Here is a 24,442-nt window from a genome sequence, read left to right as displayed (position 1 = left end):
TCATCTGAAACTATATATCAAATAAATTCCAGATAGGAAGAGCTTTTAAAAAAAATGTTTAAGTGACTGTTTTATAAAGGAAGGACATTAAGCACAGAGAAAAATGACTTTAAAAAGAAAAGAAAAACAGACAATTTCAAAATGCAAATAAATTTTTATAATTATAAAAGTAATTTGTGAGAAATTCTGAAATCTTCAAATGCATATAAAAATAAACAAGAAAGTTTGTTGATTTTCCTATCAAGAGAAAATATTGTTACATTTCAGAATATATTCTTTTTTTAGTATGTGTTTATATATATTTACACAGATATATATATCAAAAAAATCAAAAATTATTTCATGAATGGGACTGTAGTTGCCTTGTAATTTAAAGTTTGTAAATTCTACATTAAGGAGCTCGTTCCATGTAAATAAATATGGATATACATTGTCATCATCATCATCATTTCCAATGGCTACAAAATATCTTATTCTATTAAAATACCTTATTCTATTAAAATAAAACATTTGGAAGTAAACACAAATAAAACCAATTTTCTCTTTCAACTACTGGTGTAAAAGTCAATTTTGGTTGTTTTCTTTTCCAAGATGGTGGAATAGAGACTTTTAACATGCCTTGGCCTTTTGGAAATAGCAAGATAGCGCATAAAGATTAACTGTGAGCTTTCATTCAAGAAGGAAAATGGGAATATAAGAAGTCAAACTGTCTCTCCTCACTGAAGATATGATTTTATACCTAGAAAACCCTACAGACTCCATCAAAAGGTTCCCAGAACTGATAGATGACTTCAGTAAAGTTTCAGAGACAAAAATCAATGTATAAAAATCAGTAGCATTTCTATACACCAATAATGTTCAAGCTGAGAGCCAAATCAGGAATGCAACCTCATTTACAATAGCCACACAAACAAAAAAATAAAATACCTAGGAGTACATCTAACCAAGGATGTAAAAGATTTCCATAGGGATAACTTCAAAACACTGCTGAAAGAAATCAGAGATGGTACAAACGGAAAAATATTCCATGATCATGGGTTAGAAGAATTAATATTGTTAAAATGACCATACCACCCAAAACAATCTACAGATTCTACATGAATTCTATCCCACTACCAGATTATTTATCACAGAACTAAAAAGAACTATTATTAAATTCATATGGAACCAAAAAATATCCCAAATATTGAAAGCAACCCTAAGCAAACAGCACAAAGTTGTAGATATTGCATTACCTGACTTCAAACTATACTATATAGCAGTAATAACCAAAACAGTATGGTACAAAAACAGATACATAGATCAATGTAACTGAATAGAGAACCCAGAAATAAAGCTGCACACCTACAGCCTTTTGATCTTTGACAAAGTTGACAAAAATAAGCAATGGGAAAAGGATTCCCTATTCAGTAAATGGTGCTGGGATAGCTGGCTAGCCACATGAAGAAGAATAAAACTGGACCCCCACATTTTAACATATGCAAAAACTAACACGACATGGATTATTTAAACATAAGACCTCAAACGATAAGAATCCTAGAAAGAAACCTAGGAAACACCATTCTGGACATTGGCCTTGGGAAAAAGTTTATTTGTGAGAAAATTGTGACTAAATCCTCAAAAGCAACTGCCACAAAAAAAAAAAAAAAAAAAAAAAAAAAAAATTGACAAGTGGGACCTAATTAAAATAAAGACCTTCTACACAGCAAAAGAAACTTATCAACAGAATAAACAGACAACCTACAGGAGGGAAGAACTTACTAATAAACTATGCATCTGACAAATGTCTAATATCCAGTCTATATGGAACTTAATTGAACAAGCAAAAAAACAACCCATTTAAAAATGGGCAAAAGACATAAACAGACATTTCTCAAAATAAGACATACAAATGGCCAATAAACTATGAAAAATGCTCAATATCACTAATCATCAGAGAAATGCAAATTAAAACCACAATGACAACACCATGTCACACCAATTAGAACAGCTATTATTAAAAAGTCAAAAACCAACAGGTGCAGGCAGGGTTGCAGAGAAAAGCGAATGCTTATACACTGCTGGAGGGAATGTAAATTCGTTCAGCAATTATGGAAAGCAGTTTGGAGGTTTCTCAAAGAACCTAAAACAGAACTATCATTTAGCCCAGCAGTCCCATTACTGGGTATCTAGCCAAAAGAAAATAAATTGTTCTACCAAAAACAATGATGTGCTCACATGTTCATTGCAGCACTATTCACAATAGCAAAGACATGGAATTCAAACTAGGTGCCCATCAATGGTGGACTGGATAAAGAAATGTGGTACATATACATCATAGAATACTATGTGGCCATAAAAAAGGAATGAAATCGTGTTTTGCCACAATATGGATGCAGCTGGAGGCCATTAATCTAAGTGAAGTAACACATGAACTGAAAACCAAATATTGCATGTTCTCACTTATAAGCAGGAGCTAAACATTAGGTACTCATGGAAATAAAGACAGCAACAATAAAAACTGTCAACCACTAGAGCACAGAGGGGAAGAAGGGGGAAAGGGTTGACAAACTATTGAGTACTATGCTCAGTACCTAATGACCTTACTGAATGTACTAGAAAGTATCAAAAACAAAGCACATTTATATATTTCCAAAGATTATCTCTATGTATTTATTTTACTTTCTTTGAAAGCTAGTAAAGTTTGATTTTTTAAATATTTCTTAGTCATTAATATTTCTTCTTTTCTAAGTTATTCCTTCATGTTCTTTGATCAATGTTCTATTTGGAATTTTAAAAATTGATTTGTAAGAGAGCTCTCCTATAATAGCTACAAAATTAATAGTTTCCATATTTTTTACATTTTTTCCTGCTTGTCATTTGTATTTTATCTTTAATTTTTATTGTGTAGAGGGTTTCAAATTAGTCACATTCAAAAATATTTACTGGTTTCTACCTTTATTGACGTACTGATAAAGATCATCACTAACTCATGATTATATAAATATCTACTTAGATTCTTTCACATGCTCTTACGTCTTTTGGGTTTTTTAACATTTGAATCTTTAGTCTACTTGAAATTTATTTTGGTATAACATATGATAAAGAATTCGAACAGTGTTTGCCCCCAGATTTGGACATTTGTCCCCAATGTATTAAATGCCTTAAACTTATACCAGTTTATTATATTTACTTGGCTCTGTTTTGGGGCTTCCAATTTTGTGGTCAATTTAATTTTAAATTGGTCATTTGACTCCTAAAACTTTTAATTAATAAATGCATGAAAGTAAAAGGCAGAAAACTGGAAAAAAATTATTATAGCCACTATGAAAGACAAACGGTTGACAACAATAATATGATAAATCATACAAGTCAACAAAAAACTACCAAAACATCTTTGAGGAATGTGGAAGATGGGTAAAGGATAAGCAGAAAATTCATAATAGAAAAATAAATGACTACTGCAAGCATGATAAAGTGACATTCACCCTGTAGTAGTCAAATAAATGTTTAAAAAATTAGATAACATTTATTAAATTGTCCAATTAGCAAGGACTGTCTCATAAAGCAACTTTAAAAATCTCTCCAAAGTTAAGAATCTCAGGAGAAAGGCATTCTTACACTTCCCAGCAGGCATATAAATTGGCAGAATGATTTTTAAAAACAATCTGGCAGTAGCAAACAAGAGTCATAAAACAGTATACATCCTTTGACTCAGCAATTTCCTTCAGACTCTAGCCTAGAAAATAATGTGGAATGTAGTAAAAGATTTATATACAAAGATATTCACCTTAGTTTTATTTAAATCAAAATAGAAAGTAGGTTAAAAAAAATCCAGTAAAATATTGAATATAGAAATCATAGCGTAACTATAGTATCGAATATTCTAGCTATTTAAAATAGTTATTTACGAATCTGTTTAACAGCATGTGGAAAGTGTTACAAAGTTATGTGAATGAGGCAGGCCCAGTGTTTCTGGGGGGCTATGGGCAGGCCCTGGGGGTCTTCAGGGACCTTGCGGGCAAAAGGGGTTGGGAAGTGAGAGGCCGGCTGCGCTCACCACGCAGGGCCTTCCTTGGCACCCAGCCTTGTGAAGCAGCAAGTGTGTGGGCCAGCATGTCACACATGCTCCTGCACCTCCACAGCAGCTGGCAGGTGGACCATGCCACCCTCCCAGGGAAGGATGGCAAGGTTGTCATTCGCTTTGGCCATGACCGGGACCCCACATGCATGAAAATGGACAAGGTCTTGTACAGCATCGAGAAGGTTCAATATTTTGCAGTTATTTTTCTTGTGGATGTTACCAAAGTACCTGACTTCAACAAAATGTATGAGTTATATGATCATGTTTTTCTCCAGGAACAAGCACATCATGGTTGTCTTGGGGACTGGCAACAACAAGATTAACTGGACCATGGAGGACAGGCGGGAGATGGTCGACATCATAGAGACCATGGACCACAGGGCCATGGTCTTGCCCATGGCGGCGGCCTGGTCTTGTCTCCAAAAACTACTCCACCAAGTACAGATACTGAGGTGCCCTCAGGCTGTGTGGATAAATGCTGTGGAGGCCTTTTCATGTGGAAACCTTTTAAACTATTTCAAGCCTTTGGAAAAGTATATGAAGCTCCAGTGCTGGAGGACTTCTGAGACACAATTTATTACATGACCTTAACCAGCTGAAATAAACACATGAAAAAAATAATAATACTGATCTTAATGGAATACAAGGAAGATTTTAAAAGTGTATATATAGTTGCATCACAGTTGGTAAAAATGCATATAAAAAAATTGAGTAAACACATAATGATCATCATGGGTGATTATGATTTTCTTCATTCTTCATTTCCTTATTTCTAAAATACTTCACAATATGTCTCTATCGTTTTTGTCTAGTTAGATGGGAATACAAACTGTGGAAAGGCCTGTGTTTTCAAAATGGGAAAAGCTATGAGCAAACAAATCTATGAGCTGGGAGAAGCAACAGAGAGAGGGAGAGGACAAAGGCTTAAAAGAAAGGAACAATGAATGTCACCAGGATCCTGCAGAAAAGAGACATCAAGAGAACAGGTAGAGAGACTTGTCTAGGAGGGACATCTTTCCTTTGATACCTGTGAGGAGGAAGTACTGGAGAGGTGCAAATACAGATCGATTTATGTGCAGGTAATGGGAGAAGAACATTCACTGAACTCAGAGATGTTCACTTTTACTACCTAAGTCAAGCATGAGGCAAGCTCATCAGCTGAGACTGAAATAGAACTTGAGAAGAGTGATAAAGATTATGAAAACTGAATGGGAGCAGGAGTTCATTAAAAATAGGGAAAAGAACTACACTGGTATTTCTGTTTACCTAAACATGTCAGGATCATGAAATCATTTTGTCTCAGGAACCAAATACAGTTACTATCTTCTTTACCAGAGAACAATTCTTTTAACATATCTGTGCCATACCTCGACTGATTGCTTGATTCATTGATTTAGATTCTTTGATTCATTCAACACTAGTCTAGTGCTTAACCAGGTCACTACTGCCCTCCACATTTGCAAATTCAGTGGTCAATTCACAGTCCTCATGCTATTTGACATTTGTTATGTGTTACAGTACACACTTACAAATCCTTCATTCTTGAAAATCATAATACATTTGTTTCTAGGACACCACTCTACTGTGCTATTAACCCTTCTTAGATGCCTTTGCTGGTACCTTTTCATCTATCTGATTATAAATGTTAAAATGCTCCAAGGCTCAGTCTCCACGCCTCTTACATCCATTTATTCACAAGATGATCTCATTCAGGCTCTTACCTTTAAATACGTTTGTACACTGACAACTTACATATAACACACACATACTCACACACACATACACCTGCAGATTCAATTTCTCACCTAAACTTCAGACTCAGTCAGAACTGCCTACTCTACTTGAATATTCATCAAACTTCTAAGAAGCAATCCCCACCCCAAGTACTTCTCATCCCCAAATTACCCATTTAACTAAACGGAAACTTCATTCACCAAGCTGTTCAGGCTAAAAACCTTGGAATCATCAATGGGTCTCCATTTCTTTTTGCCCACTTCAAATAGAGCTGCAAATTCTATTTACTCTGTTTTCAAAATATACCAGGATCTAACCACTTCTCTCCACTTTCATTCTAGTTTAAGCCACAGTCATTTCTCCTCTGGAAAGCCTTGGTCCCCCTCCCCCCTGCCGCAAAGGGACCCTCTCCCTCATCTGTTATGCCCCCACAGTGTGTTCTCCCCACTGTAATGCGGAGAACATTTAAACAAACATAAGTTAGATCATGTCACTCTTCTGCTCACAAGTCTCTAATGACTTCATATTTCACTTATAGTAAAAACCGAAGTCCTTATGAAGACCTTAAGGCCCTACCTGATCAGGCTTCCTGGGAGGAGGGCAGAGAGCAGGAGGATCTTCTGCCTAGGTTTCCATATGGGAGACAATTTATCTAAACACTATACCTAGTGGGGGCTTCCTCAAATAGAAGTTCACTGTTTGTCCTAGGTACAGTTACCTAAAGTTTTCTTATCTAACTAGTAAGACTAAGAAAGTGACTGAATAAAATAAATATCTAAATAAAAGCTTACATTTTTAAACATGAAATTTCAGAAATATTAGTGGTTCCTTTCAGAATATAATGTATTTTACTCTAATTGCCATTCTCTCATCTCATTTTACTTTTCAAAAGATATGCGCCAACAGGCCAGTGTGATTTATGGAAGATTTTTTTCCCTTTTTCTTCTTCATTAGTAACAAAATCCCAGAAGTATGATTTCCAGATTCTCTTCAAGAAACAAACATCTGCTGTGTCCCGTATGTTGCTTTCCAATCTTTTACACATTGTGTAAAAGCTTCATTGTGAATGACACTGGGCATTTTCGATGTTCTGTTGAAAATGGAAGAAGGACAAATATCTGTCCTTATATATTCACAAACAGAAAGCTCTCGATTTCAGAAAGGCAAGCAAGCTGCCCACCTTTTCGTTGTCTCCTACTGAAATACTAAATTGTATCACTGTTCTTTTGCATAGTGTTTATTATTATAATCAGTGAAAGCAAGTAACAGAAAGTAGCACAAAGTGACATAAGAACATTGATCTACAATTTGGCAAAATAGAGAATTGTTTCTTGAATTTCATGATCTATTATTTGCCAATTTCCCATTTGACCCTGTAGACACAACAAGTATATATTAAAAGGCAATTTTCTTATCTACTTACATAATCTCTCAACTTTCACTTTCACATATTAAAGCAAAGTCCATGAGGTTTTCTTAAACTACACGCAAATAATAAAAGTGAGCCAGTATCGAAACAATTAATTTCACTCCAAATGTAATCACATGAAATAATTGGTCTGAGTCACCCACCTTTAAGTTAAAGATCAAGAGAATGTAAACGAAAGGCAGAAAAGTCAGAGGTCAGCAACAAAACACTGGGGAAGAAAAGAAAGCCAAAGCTTAACTGTGTGTGAGTAGGCATTACTGTCTGTGTGTGTAACCCTCTGTGTGTGTGTGTGTGTCAATTTGAATGGGTCTATGTGGTTATGTTCACATGACTGGCTGTGTGTGTGTCTGCATGTCAGCTTGAGCATGTGTGAGTGTGTGTGTGTTGGCCTGCAGGAGACAGTGTGAGTTTATGTGTGTCAATCTGAGAAAGAGAAAGTTCATGCGCATATGCACTTTTCCCCTTAGAAAAGTGGGTAGAACACGTTGGCTACACAAATTTTTATGTTGTGTAGGTGTGTCAGCCTGAGCAAGAGTGTGTGTGTTTATGTATGTGTCAGCTTGAACAAGCAACCATGTATAGGGAGAAGGGAGAAGACTGTGTGTGGCAGACTGAATGTGTGTGTGAATGGGTGTGTAGTATGTTGTATGTGTGTAATATGTGGTGTGTGTCAGCCCAAGTGAGTGCATGTGTGGGTGTGCGTATGTCAGCATATATCTGGGAGGAAGAACTAGAGAGACTTTTTATTTCCCTGGATCCTATGTGGTAGGAGAGATTTCTTAGAAAATCATACAAGTGCCGTTTTATTAAAATTTGCCTTTCCGACATAATGGCAGGTCCCTCCAAGTATGTTAATTAACCTCAGTAGAAATTAGGTGTGAAAAATACCCTAAAATGATTTAGCAGCAGGGCACGGAGAATTCAGTCAATTTAAACATTGCCACTTTATAAGTCAGCAAAATGCTATTTTTCTTTCAGTTTAAAATAATCTGATATAATAACTAATTTTTCCTTCACTAAATGGCTCTTTAAATCAGTGCTACAATTGATGTCTCTCAAACATCATTTTATTTTAAATTAAGGTTTAGCAGATAATTTCTGAACAATCATGATTAATCCCTTGCTAGAGTGTTAATATTACACATAAACATAAAATACAACATTGCTAGAAACAGTTCAGCTTTCAAAACTAAGTACCATGAAGCACTGACATGGTATGCTGGACTAGAACTTCATTTTTGATTCCCACAACACACTTCTGGTCACTCCACTCGGCCTCACTATCCAGAGCTGACTAGGAGGAAACACATCACACAAGTGACTCACTGTCTGTCTACTCAATGGAAAGAAAAGAAGGTTCTCATCCTCAGTACTGACCCTAATGCTCATCAGATTTTATAAACCACAAGATAAACCTGGAAAAATATCAAAGTAGTCAGGGGAGCTGCTCTTCCCCAGAATGCCAGTTCCAATGGCCTCTGGGTAGAAAGTAACTAAGGTAGGTTTTCTTTCTGGAATTCAGCTATTATTCTGGTGTTTTTGCCAATACCTCATAGATATATATGCATAAATATGTGCATGTTTATAAATACACACACACAAAATTTACTCCACAAAATAGAACTTAATGTCACCTTGTTTTATTTTTCTAAATCAAATAAAGTATGACTCCAAGTATCCATTTGCTAACAGTGTTATTCGGTATTTCATACTCTTTCCTGCTCTGGCCCTGTGAGAGCACCAGGAAATTCAGCAAACTTGAGAAGGGACTTATGGCTTTCAATTTGTTGTGGTCACCATTGAGATGCTGGTGTTCAAACCCCAAGGACAGGTGGGACACTTCCAAGGCAGTGCAGACCTTGGAATCTTTAAGTGCCTGGAACACAGTGGCCTCCCTCACGACATCACCTCCCCCTCCACCACATCATCCACCTGTCACCCACAGGCCTTAGCACTTCCTGGGATGCCCCACAGGACTCAGAGTGGACCTGCCACTGTGCTTCATAACCCATAACTCTGGGTGAGACCTTTCCGCCCCTTCCAAGTCTTGAAACTTCATTCCTTCTTGGCCAACCTAATTCAATGCTCTCTCAGAAGATAAATACAGACACTCTTTGCTTTTCCCCTTGAAAAGGTGGGTAGAACACTGTGAGGTGCTCAGGCCCTCAGAAACTTGAGGATGGCCTTATGGCTTTCAGTCTGTCGTAGTCACTGTTGAGATGATGTTGTCCAAACCTCAAGGACAGGTCAAAGGTCTTTAGGCCTCTCCTTTCTGGGAGGATGGGGAAAAGGTACATTTTAGTCAACAGTAGCCATGTTGTCAAATTCTATTATTACACTATTTTTGCCTTGGTTTACAGACTTCCTGGATACACTGTAGTATATGATTGTATTATACTTTTTTCAAATTAACAGTTAGACATATTGTACCAGGTACTTCCCCTAACAAGGTATCTGGAGATAGATGGAAATTATAGCACATTTTTAAAAAATGTCACTAGCACGCTGTCGAAAATAAGTTTATCTTATGTTTCCAGACTTTTCAAACACCCTTAGAATGTATACGTATGTACATGTATATGTCAATATGTGTGTGTATATGTGTGTGTATATATACATATTTTTTATATTGCTCAAATTTTTTTCATTGATGTGTTTTCTTAAGTGGTAAGACCTTTTTAAAATAAAAGTTTGATAATTTTCTATAATAGCTACTTAAAAACCTCTTTTCCAGTTTACTATGTGCCTTTGGTTTTGTTAATGTGGAATAACATGCAGAAGATTTCATGACTCAATTTTTAAGTATATTTGCATAAAGTTACATAGGTATTTGCATAATTTGTAATCTTCTTTGACTCTGACTATAGCCCTTTTCTCATTTCTAAATTTGTTGATTTGTATTTTCTTTCTCCTTCTCTTTTTAAAATTTAGTTTACCAAATGTTTATTTCATTGTTTGATTTTAAACCAGGCTTAATCAGTTCTATCATTTTTCCATCTTCTAACATTAAATTCTGTGTTTTATCTTTACTCTTAACATACTCTTATCTGCCTAAGTTCTGTTTATTGGTATTACTTTGTTTCAGGATTTTTTTTTCCTCCCAATTGTCTAGAATTTAATGTTTCACTCATTTTTAAATTATATTTTTAAATAATAAAATTTCTTAGAGTGATGAATTTTTCTATAAATATGCATTTGTCTGCCAAGCATAATTTTGACATGAAACTTACTTCTTTGATTATTTTCTTAAAAGGCTAGTATTGTATTTTTTATTTCCTTACTTACTATAAGGAATTTCCTTACAGTAATGAATTTCCACGGTTTTACAAGAGAATATAAATAGTGGATGTTTGCTTTTCCTTGTAAGTATTCTAGGTCAGAAAAAGAAGTTTTGTAAATGGAAGTTCTAGCTAAGACTTTAAAACCTTAATGATATTATTAGCTATTGATAAGTCTACACTTACTATGCCACATTTATTTTTTATATTCCCATTCTAGAAATAATGGCAAAATTTCCTATTTGTGCACTTCAGAGCAACCTACCAAAACTAATAAAATTTGAATGGAACTTTTAACAAAAGTTTTCAATGAATACTTTTTTCTTTTTCCTACTCAAAGTACATATTAAAGAAAACCTGCCAATCTTTACAGGTAGTCCTCGAATCTTCCTGCAGCTGACTGGTGGATACAAACTCCCAAGTGTCAGGGCACAGGGCATTCTCTCTCCCATTGCCATGCCCTCCTCTCTTTCCAACTATCTATATCACTTCTTAAGTAGTCATCAAAAATGGAGTCATTTGGGGGCAATTAAAAAGATCCTTGTGAGTGAATTTCTTTAAAGCCATTTAATATCAGAAATGCTCATATTACCCATTAAAAATATCCTCTCAGACATTTGGATTCCCTCCAACAGAGGATGCAGTGGGGAGTTCAGGAGGTTGAGAACAAGGTAGGAGCTGCAGAGAAAATAAATAAAGCCTCCAAATGAGAGTTTGGTTCTTTTACATTTTATACCACACCCCTTGGTTTAAAAGCCATAAATAAAACTAAAAACAATACTCTTGAGTAATGACTTTTACTTTTGTTGAGGACACTTCACAGTTTCCCAGGAGATTCTTCAGGCCTCTGACAGAGATCTAAATAAGAAGCAATTTTAAGATGTCATTCCTTATCTAGCCATTTTACCAAGACATGCTTTACCCAAGATAGACTAAATGACAACCTGTTTCCCACCTTAGTACATGTCAGATAAACTAGCATTCTCAGTTCTGCCTTGACTATAGATTGCAGAATATGATTAACGATATATCCAAGCAGAAGTCCCCAAGGAAAACATCATCTCTTAATTCTGACTATCCTAATGAAATCTCATAGTTCATAATTCATTAATCTGACTGCAGTGACAAAAATAGGATGCAAGAAAAAAAAGTACTTCTATAGTGTCCAAAGAGACAAAGCTGAGACAATTCATTAGCAATAGCATATGCTTAAATTTCACTATGTTCTGCTGCATAGTGCAAGGTTTTCTGTAAAAAAGTAACAGCAAGAAACACATTATGTTCCTCTTTTTGAAGAAAATGATCACCTTCAAAGAAGCCAACAGAATTCTTATTTAAAATATTCTTGTTTCTCCAAGAAAAAAAAGTCCTACACAATAGGTTCCTAAAATACAAATTTTATTAAGGCAATCAGTTAAATAAGAGTCCACTGAGCACAGGCTTTTGTCCTTCTTTTTCTTAGCCTTCCCTTAGAGGAAGACTGCCTGTCATCCTATTAACCATACATTTTCTAAGTGCGAGGTCATTTCACTGTTTAGTTTCTTAAATTAGTGGAGCTTAATGTATCACTTCACCCAAAATTAGCTGTTATAAAAGGTAATATACTAACGTGTAAAACACGTTGCTTTTTCTAAAGTACTTAGCATTCAAAAATAAATACTGTCATTTAATGATGGTGATAATGATGAAAATTAGAATATTCTATCTGATTCAACATATTCTTAATTATCAGCAGCAACAACAGCAACATAGACCTTGGTGGTCAACAGAGTCTGATGGAGTCCTGCACTCACAGAAAGTGCCACTCCTAAGTTGTGGAGGACATTTGCACTGTGAATGTCATCCCCACATCATGAACCTAAAGACCCTTCCATAGACTTTTGAATTTTAATTTGTAACTGAGGCTGGCATGTGATTACCACTTGGGTACAGAGGTAGCAAACCTACATATCTCCCCCTTAAGGGAAAGGCCAAAGAGCCCAGATCATTCAGCCTTAAAAAGTGAAGTCATTGGAATACCTTTTTCCATTCTAAAGAATTATTCTTTGCCCACAAAAATAAACACATAATAATAGAAACTCTATGCTTATGGGAGTAAGCCATCCATTACATATAAGGCATACCAGTCCTGGACTTTTTATAGAAATTTTCTGTAAAAACAGCTATAAAGATGTCAAAGTTCTATTAGTTATTATATTACTTTGAACGTTGTGACGGATAGAAAGCAGGTTTAAGGTTTTGTTTGGAAATTTTCATCTAAAGATGGGTTCTCTTCTTTTGGGAGGGGAGAAAAACAGCAAGTGTTCAAGAGCTCAAAATTCATGCTGAATCAAAGATAACTTTGCACTGGTCATAAAGTTCTAGCCAAAGAAATATCCCAATTCACTAACCTTGGTTCCATGAGTGAGATTAAGTAGTTGAGGTGATAAAAAGTGAGACCTACTCTTCTGCCTGGGTCTTATCCCCGCATATCAAATTCTTCAGTTACCATAAAATACCACATAGAACTGCTATGCCATATTACAAAGCTGCAGCACAAGTTTCACAAACAGGTGAATTTTAATTCTAGATTAAAAAGATGAAAATGCTTGCTATGTCTCAACATAGCAAGTTTAATTTTATACCTACTTTTCTTTTCCAGGCTATCCAAGGTCACAAAGCTGAGCTCATTTATAAATCCTCCTTTGCCTTTTGTCAAAATTTGGTTCACTATCAAGTAACATTTTCCTTAATGCAAATTTTTATTTGTTCCCATTGTTTCAGTACAGAGGCATTCTTAGATAACTTTTCTTATATTTTACTGTTCATCCTTCTCTACCTCCATGACCCAACATCCAACTCTAAATCTTCCTCTGTCAGTCATTGAAATAGCATGTCATTCTTCCTCTCAAAAATGATGGTTTCCAAATATTTGAAAACACAATGGTTTGCAGTTATTTTTAAGTCTTGCTTCAGCTAGAAGTTTTTTGGTTGCAAGTAACTGAAACTCAAAAGGCTTGAGCAATTAAAGGTATTTACTAGTTTGTGTAATGAAAAATTCCAGTGACAGGGTTTAGCTTCATCCAGCTGAACGGTGTTACCAAGACTATCTTCATACCTTAGTATGAAGATCTTAGATGTTGTATTCACCCTAAGGCTTTTAAAAAATCTTTTTTTCTTTTTTCTTTTTTTTTTGAGACGGAGTCTCGCTCTGTCGCCTGGGCTGGAGTGCAGTGGCGCGATCTCCACTCACTGCAAGCTCCGCCTCCCGGGTTCACGCCATTCTCCTGCCTCAGCCTCCCATGTAGCTGGGACTACAGGTGCCCACCACCGTGCTCGGCTACTTTTATGTACTTTTAGTACAGACGGGGTTTCACTGTGTTAGCCAGGATGGTCTCGATCTCCTGACCTCGTGATCCGCCCGTCTCGGCCTCCCAAAGTGCTGGGATTACAGGCGTGAGCCACCGGGCCCGGCCTTTAAAAATCTTTAGATGGTCTCCCCTACCTCCTAAGGGTACAAGTTCAACTACTTCCAGCAGGAAAGTCAGAGCCTGTTTTTACAGCCGCTCTATTAAAATGCTAGTATCTAGTCCAGTTGTGCGTGTGTGGTCCATGTGACCATTACTAAAAAGACATCACTGTGGCGTCTGGGCGTGGTGGCTCACGCCTGTAATCCCAGCACTTTGGGAGGCCAAGACGGGCGGATCAGGAGGTCAGGAGATCGAGCCATCCTGGCTAACACGATGAAACCCCGTCTCTATTAAAAATACAAAAAAATTAGTGGGGTGTGATGGCGGGCGCCTGTAGTCCCAGCTACTCGGGAGGCTGAGGCAGGAGAATGGTGTGAACCCGGGAGGCGGAGCTTGCACTGAACCAAGATCGAGCCACTGCACTCCAGCCTGGGCGACAGAGTGAGACTCCGTCTCAAAAAATAAAAATAAAAATAAATCATTGTGGCTAAAGGGATGGGGCACACTGATGCTCAAACCAATGAGAGCCCTTTTTGGAGCTGGAAGAGAAGTCTATGTTACCCAAATTGCTCAGAAAATTTGGGGCACTGTACTTTGGAAGGAGAAAGGGTGCTTGAGAGTCAGACAACAAATGTTAACTACAAAAGTAAATCCTTGACATTTATCAGATTGTGACTCTTCTGTACTTTTTATGTTTTAGAATATCCTACACAGAACAGCATAGCATTCACTATACAGTTGGTGCAATATGAATAATGACATTAGTAAAACATAAAAATACAGAGAATAAGTGCTTCCTAATGCAATACATTTCAAAATGACGAGAAGAAAATAAAATTTGCGAATAATATTTAAATAAACTTGGCACTTTAAATACTCATTGTGAACATAGGTCTGTGTTTGTTTTGTTTAATTTTGTTTTTGTTTTTTCATTTCCAAAGCACCATATATTTTGAACACATATGGAAGGGCGTATGGTTCCCTAATATCTTAAGTGTGACTTCATCATTTTATTGGAGAATTTTTTAAAAGTTAAAAATACAACTTTTAAACAGGGTGGCCATATATGCTAGCTTGCCGAGGAGATGCTTGGTTTATGCATTGCTCTTACATGGGTAGTCTGATTTTAAAAAACAAACAAACAAGCAAACATTTTGGCAACATGTATATCATATTCTTAAAGAAATTTGAGACAAGGGAAATACCTAATCAAATAAAAGTGAAGTTAAATAGGCATACTCTTTGTGTAAGCAAAGAAATAGTTCAATTTATCATGTAGTAAGAAACACAGCACTGCTTCTAACGTACGAAAGAAAATTCATTTGAAGCCACAGCTGTTGTGCTTTAGGGATTTGGATTAAAACTCATTATTATCTTTCTGGTAATACTCTTCCCTGGACCAATCAGTGGTCATATGGTGTTTACAGACCCTGAACACTGAACTGACTTGAATGGCCTTTGTATTACAATACAATCAGATTATGTCTAATCTAAATGCTGTGTGTCCTTTATAGGACAGACGAATCCTAATCCCCCATTTACAAAAGCAAAGCCAGTCCAGTTCCCAATGGCTATCTAGTCACCATTTCCTGTTTTGTTTTTTAATTTTCAATTGACATATCAAAATAAATTTTAAATTCACTCAATCTAAAGTTAGTGTAAAAATAAATATGTGGTGGTTTTGAGCTGTGGTCAAAGCACTTCTTTTTTGATAGTTTAAAATATGTTACTACAAAAACACAATTCTTCTCCTTCTAAAGAATAAAGATTAACAAAATAACCACCCCTACTATTCTAACAGTTTAAAGGCAAGCTTTAAAAGCATCTCATTTCCTCTTTCCCAAATTACTTGAGAGGTTATCTTGAAGCTCAGATTAGTTAGCTGTGCCCAGGCTTTATCGGTTAAGGAATAACGATGTTTTAAAGCAGAAGTCCCCACAAGATGACCCACCAAGCCATTTGGTAATGGACCTTTCTACCCCTTGCAATTTCATTACAGTGTTGTCAAGTCTTGCTTCACTTTGAGTCTCTGAAATAAGATGCCATTTTCAAGGAAGTGAGGGAGTAAAATATTATTGATGACAACGACTCCTCCCTTCCTTAACTCATGGCTTCCACCATCTGCGAACCCCAACTTTCTTCCCATTTACCACCTCAGGATTGCCCCCCCATCTCTGTCCTCCCATGATTCTAGGATTCGTTGTCAGTATTCTGATGCCATCCTCTCCCATAGCTCAGCAGCTTTATTGACACTAAATTTGGGGTATCCTTTTTAACACCTCTTTTATCCTCCTTTTTACATCGCCTCTGTGAGCCACCTGGCCAGCAAATGAGAGCCTGCAATTAGAAGAGAATAGGTAAATAAGCTACCAAAGTATGAAAAACAGCTGTCGAAAATTCAGCTCCCACCCTCACATATAACAGAGTTTAGGATTTGGAATTGTCAAACAAGAATGGAGTTCAATGTTTAAATAGATAAGGAAGAAATTTTTCAAAAGGTATCAGGAAGGCACGTTGTATTTTAACAAAGACTGATAGTGCTCTGTTTCTTGATACAACTCTATAAAGCCACAAATAAAACAACGACAAAACATGCAAGAGCTCTGATGCACTCATGGGTTTTCTTCAGGGATAGAGGTAGAAGGCTGGCTTGTTAACAATGAAAAGACATCACTCTAACTCTCACTTGATGACTCATTTCATTCCTTTTGGAATACTCAGACACCGCTTACCCCAGCACCATCCATCTCTATGAAGCAAAGAGCACTATTGATAGCCCTGCAGAGAAGCAAAACTATTCCCAATAGGCGCCTTTCAACTATGCAGCACTCTCCCTTAAAGCAGGGGGTCAGCAGCAAGATATTTCTCCACAATACACACAATAGATCTAAATGGACCTAAAATGAACATGTAGGTTTTGTTTTATTCTTTCTTTTTTTATTTGCTTTGTAAATTATTCAGAAAAAAATTTATTTAACTTGCCTGGATTTCTCTCACTGCCTAGCACCTACCCACAAAACATATACTAAAAATAAATACCAACTGCTTTTGCATCTATAAATAATGCAGTAAGAAAGGTAAATTTGAAGCTAAAAATTTATACGGCATACATCAAAGACAAACCTAGTTGACTTTGGTTTCTGTATCAATTCAAAACTTCAAATCTTTTGTCCATTCCACACTTAAGTTCCTAGTATGGTCTAAATACTACAGTAGAATAAAGACAAACTGGAAACTCACACTGCACTGAGTGTCTTAAAACCTAACAAAGAGACACAAAATTATCTAAGAATATAAAGTGATACAGTATACTATAAGACACTGATAGAGTCTTCATGCTATCTTCAATTAACTGACATCCTATCAAGTGCCAGATACTGTATTAAGCACTAGAAATCCATTAGTCAGAAATATGTAAATATGATAGGCATGCAGGGGAGAAGGAGTAGCTAGAGCAAAGACTAGTTGGTGTGGAAAAACCAATGTCCAAGGAGCTGCAAGAAGCTGGGTATTTTGGAGACAGTGTGATAGGGAGGGTTGGGGAAGGAGGGGTAAATAGACTTGGGGAGAGTTCAGATCACATTGGGCCTTCTATGCTTCCCCAGGAAATCAGAATTCTGTCCTGTGGGCAACAAGTCACGAAAGACTTTTAAGCAAGGATCTCTCTTCTATTAATTCAAATATCTGATAGCTGATTTCATAACAACACAAATACCATTTTAATGAAATGATTATGTATTTCTAGCAGTGGGAAATCTGAGTTTTATATTTACATAAATATAAATATTTATTTGAAAAATATAATTCTCAAATGCAAAATGTAAATAATAATTTAATGTTAAATAATCTTTAAAAAATAAACCTCACACATCTCTTACAACCAGAACTGCCCCACATTTCCTAGCTTCCTATTATTAACTGCTCCCTATTAAATGCTGCCTTCACTGGGGACAATGTTGATGTAAACATTGCCTTTCTTATAGCATGCTGTTAAAACATAACATACGTGCATACAAGCAAACGTCATAGAGCCTATGAATTGTCACAAAGTGAACGTGTCCCATGTAGCCAGCATTAAGATCAACAGGATTACCAAAACCCCAGACTCCATCTCATGCCCCCTTATAATCATTTTCTGCCTCAAGGGTAACCACTACCCTGACTTTTGATGCCATGGGTTATATTTGTCTGTTTTTAAGCTTCCTATAAATGCAGTTATGTAGAATTTATTCTTTTGTGAGTTTTGTCTGTGCTGTTGGGTATAACTGTAAACTATTTGTTTTAATTTATGTAAAGTGTTGTATTTTTATGAATATATCATTTTATGACTATTTTATAAATATATCGTTTATTTAGTCTACTATCAATTGATATTTGAGTATTTTTCAGTTGAGGGTGTTATAAATGATGCTGCTATGAACATTCTTGTGTTTGGTGGAACATAGGTACATATGCCTATGGAATTGCTGGGTCTACCTTATTTATTTTTTATAATGTCAATACTTTTAAACAGAGGGCAAGTGTGAGATAACGATATGTGGGAAACTATATAGAAGGATAAGAGGACAATGGACAGCTAAACAAAATCCAAATGCTCATCATTAAATTGTCCATTAATTCCTTCACCATGAGCCCACCATATTACACACAACATTTAGCGATAATGGCCTGTATTTGAAAACTCCTTATTAAAAGTAAAACATGCCCTCATTTCTGCTTTGTAGCTTAAGTAAAATTTTGTTTTTAAATATAAATCCTTTATTCACTTTTTGTTTCAGATGATTTGGTTTAACACTAAGCAAACCATCATAATGTGAGTGGCTACATTATTGCAAAAAAGAATACCAAGACAATCTAAAAGGGAAGATTTGGATAAGAAAAGGCTTCTGGTTTTCATGAAGTTTGAGAGTATGAAAATTACAAATCACCTCAAGAACCCTAAAATCTTTTCTTTAAACAGGCCTGTGTAACCAAATCACTGGCAACTGTATTTCTGAAAATATTTCACAAAACTGGCATGATTTGAAATATATGGGTTTTATGGATTGCCTGGGCTCTGTGCCTAGAAATATTTCCAGAGATCATCTCACGTTTTTGTTCCTAGGATCAACAATGTCAGCAGATGTTAAGGTTTGTTAGCCAAGTACAGTGATTTAAAAAGAAAGAAAGAGAATAAGAAAGAAAAAAGAAAAGAAAAAAAAAAAGAAAAGAAAGGAAGTCAGGTTCATTTTAACAATCTTCCAAACCAGTAACTCAAAGGATGGGATGGATTTAAAAAAAGTTTTAAGAGAGCACCACTATTTAAACAAGAGCAGCACTAAACATTTTAATTAAGGAATACAATCAGCTCCAAATCATACATACCATTCTAGTCTTTCCAAATCATCCCAAAATACAATAAAAGACCAAATGTCAAAATACTTCACTGAGAAAACAATTTTATGTTCTAATAATATTTCTCTTCATAGCTGAAGAGACTATTAGCTGAAAAACAATATTCTCCTAGGTCTTCAATGATTAAAATATCTTCCTATAAATATATCCAAGAATAATGTTAATTCACTTACCAGAGTGAAAATTAAACAACTGTACATACACATATAAAAATATTAATAATAATCTAGACATTGACCTTACACCTTTAACAAAAATTAATTCAAAATTGATCATAGAAGTAAATGTAAATCACAAAACTATAAAACTTCTAGAAGATAACATGGGGGGGAATCTAGGTAACCTTGGGTGTGGATATGACTTTTTAGATCCAACACCAAAGCACAATCCATGAAAGAAGAATAATGATAGAAGAAACTTTACTGAAATTAAAAACTTTGGCTCTGAGAAGATATTTTTAAGAGAATGAAAAGACAAACCAGAGATTGGAAGAAAATATCGGCAAAACATATATCTGATAAAAAACTTGTATCCAAAATATACAAAAACTCTTAAACACTCAACAAAAGAGCCCAATTGAAAAAGAGCAAAATGATCTGCATAGGCACCTCACCAAAGAAGACATGCAGACAACAGGCATATTGAAAGACTCCATATCATGTCACTGGGGTGATGCAAATTAAAACAACGAAGAGATATCACTACATACCTATTAGAATAGCTATAGATAAAATTCTGTTAGGATGGCTAAAAAACTGACCACACTATATGCTGGTAAGGATGTGGAGAAACAGAAACTCTCATTCATTGCTGTGGAGATGCAAAATGGTTTAGGCACTTTGAAAAATAGTTGGCAGTTTCTTACAAAGCCAAGCATTGTCTTACCATGGGATCCAGCAATTGCACTCCTGGATATTTACTTAAATGAGTTGATAATTTATGTCCATACAAAACCCTGCATAAAAAGTGATTATAGAAGTTTGATTCAGAATTGCCCAAACTTGAAAGCAGCCTAGATGTCCTTCAAAAGGTGAACAGATAAAATGTGGTAAATCCAATGTAATATTATTCAGCAATAAAAAGAAATGAGCTGTCAAGCCACAAAAGACTTAGTGGGACTTTAAACGCGTATTACTAAGTAAAAACACCCATCTGAGAAGGCTATACACTCTGATTCAAACTATATTACATTCTGGAAAAGGCAAAACTAGAGAGACAACAAAAAGATCAGTGGTTTCTGGTGGATGGGGAGGCAGAGATGAATAGGTGGAACACAGGAATTTGGGGGCAGTGAAACTCTTCTGTAGGATATTGGAATGGTATACACATGACAATATGTATCTCACAAAATCCATAGACTGTACAACACAAAGAGTGAACATTAATGCAAACAAGAGCCTTTAGTTAATAATAATGCATCAATATTGGTTCAACAACTATAACAAATGGATCATACCAATGCAAGTTGCTAACAATAAGGGAAAATGAGGGGAAAAGAGGGAGTACAGAAGAACTCTCTATACTTTCTGCTCAATTTTTCTGTAAATCTAAAATTTCTCTTACAGTCTATTAATTTTATTTTTTATTTTCAGGCAGTTAAAGATATGTAAAAATATTTGTAATACTTATGAAATGGGAAACAGAGAAGTTGCACATGAATCCTGAACTAAAAATGACTGGACTGTATGGACTTCCTTTTCCAGGCAATATCAGTAGTAATAATTATGATAATAATGATGATAGATAATAGTTACTATGCATTTACAAAGTGCCAGGCACTGTGCTGCAAATTTTATACACTAATTTAACTGTCACATAACTTTATGAGGTAGGTATCCTTGTTTCCTAAGGCAACAGGAACTTTCTCCAATTCACATAGCTAGTAAATAGTTAGCAGGCTGACTGACTCTGTTCTGCACTCTTAACCACAGTGCTGTATTGCATTTTACTGCCATAGTGAAGATCCAGCAAAACTGCATGAACATTTCCACTTAAGATGCCAAAACTTACTGGATCAAGTTGCTTTGAAAAAAAAAAAAAAGGTAAAAATGTGTTTATCATCTAAACTAAAATTTTTTGTTTAAAAAAAAAAAACTATCTTTAGAAATACATACACTTGGAAATACTTGCATCAAATGAAAATATAATCTCTAATTTTCCAGAAGTAAACTTCCTTGCAAGCAGATACCAGTGCTCTCATGGGCCCACAAGTTTGCTTAAATGCTCTTTCCAAGAGAAAAAAGGAAAGTCAGTTTAGTAGTAGCAAGTTCCGGGTATTTGGGCAAAGCGTCCAAGGCCTGGTTCAGGAGTGGGGAGGCCATTATTGTAGCCCAAGCTCTGCCACTCCTCTGCCAAGCACATCTGTCTGTTAAGATCTTAATTTATGGACTCACAAAGAGACTGACAGAGAAAATCTCTGACTCCCTGCTATTTCTCTGATTCATGCATTTGAAGCTTGAAGATTATTAATTCTTGTGACAGAAAGAAATAGTTCAGGCATAAGGCATGAGCAAATTATGATAGGGTGTGGAGTTTCATTTCAATTTAGGCAAGACTGCCCGCATATAACATCCAGCTGTGGGTCTGAGGATACGTGGCAGAGCCTCCTTCCATCGACAAGTCTCAGTAGCAAGCACAGAAGTCAGATTAATTAAACTGTGTTAGGATTAGGAAGATGAGATTTGGACAAGTCTGGCCTTTTGCTATATTTACAAAGGAATCTTCCTTCTCCTACCATGCCCTCTCCCTCTCCTCCCACCTTGGTTCCCCAGTACACTAGGCATCCATTCCAGGATATTCCTTGAAGTTCCCTATGTGCTACAACAGATTCACCTCTCCCTTTAAAAATGCAGTCTCACTACAGCTCTTCTAGGATTTAGAAGGAAAGCAATCAGATTAAAATGCATCAGACTACAGCATAAATGACTGAAAGGAGCTTAACACTTCCAGGGTCAGTATTGCATGTAAAAAAAGTTAATGTATAGAAACCTTTCAGGGCCGGGCGCGGTGGCTCAAGCCTGTAATCCCAGCACTTTGGGAGGCCGAGATGGGCGGATCACGAGGTCAGGAGATCGAGACCATCCTGGCTAACATGGTGAAACCCTGTCTCTACTAAAAAATACAAAAAACTAGCCGGGCGAGGTGGTGGGCGCCTGTAGTCTCAGCTACACGGGAGGCTGAGGCAGGAGAATGGCGTAAACCCGGGAGGCGGAGCTTGCAGTGAGCTGAGATCCGGCCACTGTACTCCAGCCTGGGTGACAGAGCAAGACTCCGTCTCCAAAAAAAAAAAAAAAGAAACCTTTCAAAAGTGGAATTTAGATAAAAGCAAGTTTTGTGAACTTTTCAAAAATAATTATTAGGTTTTAGGAAAGGAAAGGGCACTATTCGAGGCATCTTGCCTTAGTCTACCAAGTCAGAAAGCAAATCCAGATGTCAAGCAACCCACCACCTCATTTTCAAAAGCTTACAAATCCACACTCTAGCCACCCTGTGAGATTCCAGGGTATGCATGATCTTCAGGCTAATGATTTAAATAACGAACTTAAATGGACAAGTATGCATTTTATAATAATCATCACATTCCACACTAAATCAAAGCATCCGAGAATTAAAATAAGATATGCTAAGAGAAAATAGTCAAGACCTAACCAAATACACATTATGCAATTAATTTTTGTTGCATGAGTAAATGAACCATGCTGAATTGAAGTGATTTTGCTGACATTACCTTCAACAAGAAATGTTATATTCATTTGAAATTCCTCTGCTTTGGGGTGAAAATAACAATGTTATATCAAATATTTTTCAAGGTTAATTTATAGCTTCTTAAAAATCTGCACAACCCATTATTTCACATTTCTCAAAGTATATCACTTTTTAATATAGCCCTTATTATATAGAGACAAAACATCCAGAAAAAAAGCATATGTATGTGTATGTGTGTGTGTGTATATATGTATAAATGTATGTATATGTGTATATATATTCAATCAGATACTTGGTATAATTTTATTTAGACACAATTGAATATTTGACCACATTTTTCAATTTTCAGTTTTTGTTTCCCCAAATGTGCCCATATTTTGACTATTTCAGGAGAATACACAGAAAAACCATACAAATAAAATGTTCTTTTCAGTTTTCTTTGAAACTATTTCAGATCTCACAAATAAGATGTGGTAGCTAGAGAAACACTGCTCTATAGATGATGTACACCTAAAAAAAATAAAAACATACACACGGTATTCTGCTAAAAATTAGTATACAACTCTCAGATATAAATTTAAAAGATTTACAATTAAAGAAGAAAGTAATAATGCAGAATCAAACCAAGAAGAATTATTATTTGGATGGTCCTTTAGAGTTCTACCAATGTACTGATACCCCTTCTGCCATTTCATAAAGCTGCCCTATTCACTGGTGGTTACTATACACACTGTTGCCTTACTAGATTTTAAAGCTAAAAATGACTAATTTTTAAAAAACACCTGGCAGTACTGAATATGCCTTTTTATACATTTTTGACTTCTGAATCAAGTTAGTGTTTTACATACTAAAAAAGTTAAATTTAAATAAGAAAGGATGGGAAAAACTAAAATGGAATTCACTCTGAAAAAAAACCTAATTATATATCCAATAAATAACATAACTGTACAGAAAATAGAAAAAGAATGCAGGTAACTTTTGGACATAGTGTATGACTTTATATCATCAATGAAATATATTCTAAGGACAAAAAGAACTGCAGAGATCTTAAACTCCGTGAGTTTGTTGTTGGTATTGATATTGGTGTAGCAATTCTAAAATTAGGGAGAGCATTATTGCAGCCACAAACAAGTAAATATTAATATGTTCATGTTATTGGAACCATGGTTTTCTCTGCGGGAAGAGATACAGCTACAGAATGAGGGAAGGAAAAAAGAATGCTGTGGTATAGGATAAGAATTAGAGGTGTCAGTAAGTACTCATAATCTTGTATATGTATGTGTGTGCACTGAATAGTACTAAAAGCAATGCTACCCCCACTCTGGAAGCAGTAACACCCTCATAGTAATAAACATAGCTAGTTCCCAGATTTTGGTTTCTAAATACCGTT

The 24,442-nt window shown here is 35.8% G+C and overlaps 1 protein-coding gene and 1 pseudogene across 3 annotated transcripts in view; one reads left to right on the top strand and one right to left on the bottom strand.

The window, feature by feature from the left end:
• ZNF385B (zinc finger protein 385B) overlaps positions 1-24,442 on the bottom strand; it is a 446,640-nt gene that overhangs the window by 394,799 nt on the left and 27,399 nt on the right. The window lies entirely within an intron of this gene.
• Positions 4,096-4,514, top strand: LOC104677769 (annotated as a pseudogene).

The sequence above is a fragment of the Rhinopithecus roxellana genome, chromosome 14 (genome assembly GCF_007565055.1).
Source record: "Rhinopithecus roxellana isolate Shanxi Qingling chromosome 14, ASM756505v1, whole genome shotgun sequence".
NCBI lineage: Eukaryota > Metazoa > Chordata > Mammalia > Primates > Cercopithecidae > Rhinopithecus > Rhinopithecus roxellana.
Note: the sequence above shows the minus strand (reverse complement) of the source record. Positions and strands in the feature narration are given on the sequence as shown.